Here is a 7,791-nt window from a genome sequence, read left to right as displayed (position 1 = left end):
GAGCTGTGCCGATGAGACCGGGCAGGTGAGTGATTATGTTGTGTCTTCTGACTCTGGACTTAGCTGGTGGATGAGTAGACCACTCGAATCGATCTTTACCCCAAAAATATGCGCTATTTGACAGCCGGCTATCTCTCTCTTTACTGAATCATCAGACGATGAATTACTTCAATCAGAAGAAATTTCTTGTTGTGTGTTTTCATCGTCACTTATGTCATCGTCACTTATGTTCTCTTTATCACAAGGTTGAAAATCTCTTAAAGATTCTGTCTGAATAATTTTCGCCTAATAACAGTTCACAGATTTCTTTTTCAATGAGACCCCACTGCATTGTGTCAATAAATTGCCTGAAACACCACAAAATAAGTCAGTATACACTGACTAAAAAAATCCCGTATCTGGAATCGCGGTTCAAATTGGACCCAGGAATGGCACTTACTTCCACTTTCAGTAAATTTCAAGCACCGAGCTCCCGGTCCCTGGTGCCCCTCACAAAATGAACTGAGATTACACTGGCACGCGAAACGGAAACTCCGCGTGTTTCCATTGGTAGACGGCTTTATTGTTGTCGGCGGGTCCAAAATCACCCACGATTCCAGTTAACGGTTAATTATCGATATTTTATGAAAAATGTTCAACAAAGACGTTGCTTAAATTACGAAAAAGTAACAATTTAATTTTTAGCGAAAAATGAAATACCAAATACTCTTCATTTGGACTATGTCCATTGTTTTATTCCACATATGTAGATAGTAAAACATTAAATCATTTTCACAGCGTCGAGCAGACCATACAATTACTGAATTTTTTAAATTGCCATTGTGCCATTACAATATGAACCCACCAGAACTGATCTGGAGCCAAGTTAAGGGATTTGACCCGAGAAAAGACCGTTAGGCTACCAGACGTACTGAAACGACCGAACGCAGCTTTTTCGCACGTCACTGCCGAACGCCGGCGGAATATAGAACGGCACGTCATAAAAGAAGAGGAGAAAATGCTGCGCCTGGGTGGCTTAGTGGATTCTGTTGTTGATCGACTCGTTATCAACGTGGCAGATGGCAGTTCCAGAACGGAAATATGTTCCCCGGATTCCGATAAGGAAACGGCTAAAAGATTACCAGACGACTGGCTGTAACTAATACCTTCAGTGGCTCGAGTGTTCCAACAGTACGGTGAAATCCCCGCAGTACGCCTTTGCATCACACAATTACCCTGTGTAAGTTGGGAATTTTCACCACTCTCGTGTGTAGTTAGAGTACTATGTTAGGTGAGAACGACAGCATTTTATGCTTTCCGTCTGTTCATCTAAGAAGCGCGCGGTAATGCTGGAGTCTCGTCGAATATTATTTCTCTTTAAAACTTAAATGACATTCGAAGCCCCTTTGTTTCTTTTTACATCTGAACTGCAACTGCTCACATCATTGCTGGTTAGTTCGACTAGTTGGCACGCCAGTGCTGTCAAAGTTTAATGCGCCGGTAAGGCTGTTCTCTCGCATTATCGCTCGTCTGTGCTCGTATAACACAGCATAAAACGTATCCTTATGATTGTGCTTGACTGAACTGGACACAGCTTGGTTTCAGTTCCACGTGAAACGAAATCCAATGAAATTCAAGCAAACGCTTAATGTCTACATCCGGCTTAACCTTATGATTAACAGAGTTTAGTGTTGTATCCGTTAAGGAGCTCTTTTTACGCGATTGGTGACTGAAACTGCAGCATCATAAAGTGGGCATGCAGCAAAGGCCAAACTGGCATGAAGTGTACAATATATTTGGATAGGCAAATGATTTGCGCTTCAGTGCGACGTAGGTACTGTAGTATTAACACCATCTACATTCTGTGTACAAGGAAAGTTTAAGCATCAGGTTTCTTGTTCAGATATGCCGCGTGGTTAAAAACTAAAGTTCAACTACTCCCGGAGGCGCAGTATGGGCTGTAATTATCGTACGGCAACGAAACTTGGTAGATATGCTAATGCGGTAACGCGAAACCACTTTACGCTGGAGGAAGAGTAGTTCCAATCTTGGCCACATGGAAAAAAAACTGGCGCTGTGCAGCATCTCATCAACGTCTCTGGTGCTCAAATCGAACAAATCGTCTGAGCGGCAGTTAATAATAAAATCATCATTATACCTTTGTCGCTTATTTGATCTTTCCAGCCCACTTCCAGTTCCTAATCCGTCACATATGGAAACATGCGTCTTTTCTCCATTCACAGCGCCAGAATTGCATCTGTTTGCCAAAACTCGAAATAATTTTTTCCAGCGTAAATCGATTCAGCAATAACGCATTAGTACATCTACCAATTTTCGCTGCCATACGATAATACACTACTGGCCATTAAAATTACTACACCACGAAGATGACGTACTACAGACGCGAAATTTAACCGACAGGAAGAAGATGCTGTGATATGCAAATGATTAGCTTTTCAGAGCATTCACACAAGGTTGGCGCCGGTGGCGACACCTACAACGTGCTGACACGAGGAAAGTTTCCAACCGATTTCTCATACACAAACAGCAGTTGACCGGCGTTGCCTGGTGAAACGTCGTTGTGATGCCTCGTGTAAGGAGGATAAATGCGTACCATCGCGTCTCCGACTTTGATAAAGATCGGATTGTAGCCTATCGCGACTGCGTTTTATCGTATCGCGACGTTGCTGCTCGCGTTGGTCGAGATCCAATGAGTGTTAGCAGAACATGGAATACGGAACACCGTGCTGGATCCCAACGGCCTCGTATCATTAGCAGTCGAGATGACAGGCATCTTATACGCATGGCTGTAACGGATCGTGCAGCCATGTTTCGATCCCTGAATCAACAGATGGGGACGTTTGAAAGACAACAACCATCTGCACGAACAGTTCGACGACGTTTGCAGCAGCATGGACTATCAGCTCGGAGACCATGGCTACGGTTCCCCTTGACGCTGCATCACAGACAGGAGCGCCTGCGGTGGTGTACTCAACGACGAACCTGGGTTCACGAATGGCAAAACGTCATTTTTTCGGATGAATCCAGGTTCTGTTTACAGCATCATGATGGTCGCATCCGAGTTTGGCGACATCACGGTGAACGCACATTGGAAGCGTGTATTCGTCATCGCCATACTGACTTATCACCTGGCGTGATGGTATGGGGTGCCATTGGTTACACGTCTCAGCCACCTCTTGTTCGCATTGACTGCACTTTGAACAATGGACGTTACATTTCAGATGTGTTACGACCCGTGGCTCTACCCTTCATTCGATACCTGCGAAACCCTACATTTCAGCAGTATAATGCACGACCGCATATTGCACGTCCTGTACGGGCCTTTCTGGATACAGAAAATGTTCGACTGCTGCCCTGGTAAGCACATTCTCCAGATCCCTCACCAATTGAAAACGTCTGGTCAATGGTGGCCGAGCAACTGGCTCGTCACAATACTCCAGTCACTACTCTTGATGAACTGTGGTATCGTGTTGAAGCTGCATGGGCAGCTGTACCTGTACACGCCATCCAAGCTCGTGTTTGACTCAATGCCCAGTCGTATCAAGGCCGTTATTACGGCCAGAGGTGGTTGTTCTGGGTACTGATTTCTCAGGATTTATGCACCCAAATTGCGAGAAAATGTAATCACATGTCAGTTCTAGTATAATATATTTGTCCAATGAATACCCGTTTATCATCTACATTTCTTCTTGGTGTAGTAATTTTAATGGTCAGTATTGTACATCTACCAAGTTCAGCTGCCATACGATAATATTACAGCCCGCACTGCACATCTGTGAGTAGCTGCATTTTAAATATAGCCAGCCAGTAGCATCTGAATGTTGTTTGTTTGTGAGGAGACGCTATTATGCCTCGTGTAAGAAGCAGAAACGTCAGCCAGCACGTGTGTCGCAATTTCCCAGCGGCAGCGAGACTGCGCCTTACCGCTCCGTGATGTTACGTTAACGCTGCTGGTCGGAATCCCACGAATGTACTGCTCCATCAGATGTATCCGGACATCGCTATGTAGTGCGGAATTGATCTCTAGATGCAGCGCGAGGCGGATCCGCCAGTATAGAAACAGGCGGCGAGTGCTGTGTTGTCAGTATGCAGGCAGTAACAGCAGATCGAGTTGGCCGTGAGAGCGCGTTTTTTTCACGTCACAATTTCGCTCCTGATACAACACTCCAAAAATTTAAACGACCGAGGTGTAAAGAGCGGAAAAAGTATTAAAATATTAACAAACGTATCTTTTTATATCTTTATAATTTTATTGATCCCTGAATACCTTAGAGAGTTACTGTATTCCCCCCTTATTTTTCTTTTAAATATTTCTAGGAGAAGGCAGCTCTTTGTTATTTGAGTTACCTGCTAATCTTTGGCCAGGTAGAGACTTATCCAGTACGAGGCCCAAATTTCTTTGAAATTGTGTGTTTTACGCTAGTAGCATTGTTCGGGCTCTATTTCTTCAACATTTCTGTTACTATTAAGTTTCTTTTATAGTGATAACATAAGTGTGTTTCAACAAAAACAATAACAAAATGAGTAATAATTACAAATTAAACGTGTCCAAGAGGTGAGAAAAATATTTTTTAATTGCTTCAAACAGATTTTTTGGGAATGGTGAGGAAGATATTATCAGACGAGGAGATTCTAAGGATATTTTACTGTCAAGATACAAGTGATGTTGAAAGTGGAGACGAATATGGAGGCAATGAAACAGAGGAGGATGAGTGCTGTATGATCGTGATACTTCGAGAAAAGAACCTGAATCTACACCCCTATAAACTATCTCGAAAGAGAATAAAAGCAGAGCGGGAAGCTGTTGTGTTCGTCTCAGGAAGAACGACTGAAAGACAACGGTTAAGTAGGAAAAGTATAAAAGATTTATGTGCAACATACATATGGTGCCTTTATGCCCATATTGTATGCAAATTATCACGTGCAAAATTATTTCACTATTCAGTGCGTTTTAAAAATTATTCTGTAGCAATAAAGCGTGAATTTGTACCATTGGAATAGTGATTTTAAATGTTTTGATAATTAGGGTATAATAAATTTCCCCAATATAGTATTCACAGGTAGTTCGCATAGGTACAGTATTGTAGGCTTACGTAACGTATCATGATGTTGTTTAGTGCAGGGTTTCAACAAACTGTTTCGCGGAACACGTGTTCTACGCGAAGTGAATAAGTGAGCCACGAAAAGCTATTAAAAAACGGCGTTTTTTCGGCATTTTGACGATATTAATTATTTTTTTAAAAATTTATTATGATATATGTGTTATTAATTGCGATTCAAAATTTACGAAGTCACCGAATAAAAGAAGTTTTTCTATTATTTTAATGTTTTGTGGTAGTTCCAGTCGCATCGATAATATACTGGAGGATGTAAATCACTAATAAACGATTCGTTATCAAAAACTTTAATAAAAAAGTAGAAGCACAATACAATTGAACAGTTCGTAATGGTGCGGAGACACAAAGACCAAGAGAGCAGAGTTAAAGATCACAAAATCAAAGATGAAGGTAGTATTCCAGTCATGGAGGTATAAAAGGAAGGAAGGTGGCACTACAGACGTTGTTTTGAAGTCAGACTGGGTGGGGCCTGCCGCCATTTTAAGTATCCCAAAACATTAGCAGACTACTGTTTACGAGTGCTTCTTGTTCATTATTTCTGTCGTGTGCGCGCAACAACTGTTTTAGATACTAAAAATTATAGAGCTTACATGAATATCATAGTGTCAGGAAGGCAATTTCGAAGGTTTTTCTGTTCTTGAATGCGAATTTGTTTTAGTAACACGACACAGTCAGAGTGATGTCTCGGGGATGGGTCACTGCGTATCTATGAGTGTATATGAATTCGGTGAAGCTAATGTTTTGGACTAGTTAAGATGGCGGACATCAGCTTCAAATTTGTGACGTAATGCCATCTCCCTTCTTTTTTTACCTTCATGGTTCCAATAGTCGATTGTCGCCACAATTTTATTGATATTCAAAATAAACAAGGTGTTCGATCAAAAAGTACCAGGATCCTCGAAGTGTTCCACCGGAGGAAAAGTTTGGAAACCTCTACTTTAGTGTGAAGAGTGTTCCAATACATTCGTCCTAACAAAAATTTAATTTCGAAAAGGCTACGTGTCATATTCTGTCCGACCTTCCCCTAAATATCCTGTGAAGCTATTGTGAGTCAACATGGCCAACTGTTAAAATCCTGTTTACAAGAGGTTCTAGTGTGTACACAACATATTCTCCCTGTTACAGGCTTCTGTGTAACAATCAAATGGTTCAAATGGCTCTGAGCACAATGCGACTTAACTTCTGAGGGCATCAGTCGCCTAGAACTTAGAACTAATTAAACCTAACTAACCTAAGGACATCACACACACCCATGCCCGAGGCAGTATTCGAACCTGCGACAGTAGCGGTCGCTCGGCTCCCAGACTGCAGCGCCTAGAACCGCACGGCCACTCCGGCCGGCTCTGTAACAATCACTTTCTTTCTGAATGACGGGTACCTCCGAATACGATGAAATAACGCGCTAGTGTATGAAAATAGGAAAAATGAGTCAACTTATTGACATTTTCATCTCCAAAATCTGATATTATCCGTAAAACAAAAGGTGCAGGGTTTGAAAGTTAAAGACGAGCTGTAACATGTTACTTCTCGGTGAGGTTCTTAACAATATAAATACCTAATGATTTAGAATATCCTGTTTATTTATTCTCCTGAATTATTTGTAATGGTGTGAGTAGGCCTTGTATAGTACAGGAAAAAAACAACCTTCCTACTTTTTGCATCACAGCTATTACCTTACTTCGTCCATGTTGAACTGTGGTTTGTAAATTGCTACTATTTATGACATAGAAGATAAAATTATCTGTGTTATTATTATCATTATTATTACAGCGTTAATTAATAAAAAGATTATTTTCTGTGTTTTCTGTCAAATCTCTCTATTGAGGACATCTCCCTTGTGTATAGGGCGATGCCGCATTGTTTCACTGAAGTGATCTCTCCAAAGCCTACCGAATTTACATCGACAAGATCGCCGTTTAACAATCAGAGCAGTGTCTGAGTTAACAGGAGTTGACAAGGAAAGTGTCGAACAAGTTTACCGATTTTTTCAATGTTTGCATCAGTTTTTGCTGACAATGGTCTGCCAGTGCGAGTGTCATCACTGGTGTCTTCGCGGCCATCTTTAAATCGTTTAAACCACTCAAACACTTGTGTTCGCGATAAACAATCATCGCCGTACACTTGTAACATTACAAACGTTTCACTTGCAGATTTTCCTAGTTTGAAACAAAATTTGATGTTAACATGCCGTTCTTTCTGTACACTCAACATTTTCCGACGCACAGACAAAACGTCAACTACTTAAAACAGACGCCACGGGCAGACTGAGTGCAGGAGGCAGATGAAACTCGAGCAGTAGGCGGAGCGAGAGTCACGTGACAGGCCACGCGACTTTCAGCCTTATTGCATTCGTTTTATTGTTTCACCAGTACTAGTCCGGTTTTTTTCTAGCCACACCTCGTATTCCCTCCCTGCTGCTACAAATTTCTCCAATAGCCGTTGTAAAACAAAGAAGTTATTCTGGACAGAGTCTTTCACGTTTAAACCCACTCTCGTCTTCCGCAATATTGTAGCCAAAATTCTGCTTTATTTTTTCAAACGTAATTTTCCCAAATAAAAGGCTCCTCGTGTAGTTTACACTACTTTAATCCTCTGATGCACCTGAAGCTGATGCTGTAAACCCTATAAACGCGTCGTAGGAGAAAATACAATTGACTGACACAGATAATTGTTT

This window comes from Schistocerca nitens, chromosome 1 (genome assembly GCF_023898315.1).
Source record: "Schistocerca nitens isolate TAMUIC-IGC-003100 chromosome 1, iqSchNite1.1, whole genome shotgun sequence".
Taxonomy (NCBI): domain Eukaryota; kingdom Metazoa; phylum Arthropoda; class Insecta; order Orthoptera; family Acrididae; genus Schistocerca; species Schistocerca nitens.
The sequence above is the reverse complement of the archived record's forward strand: the minus strand, read 5'-3'. Positions refer to the sequence as shown.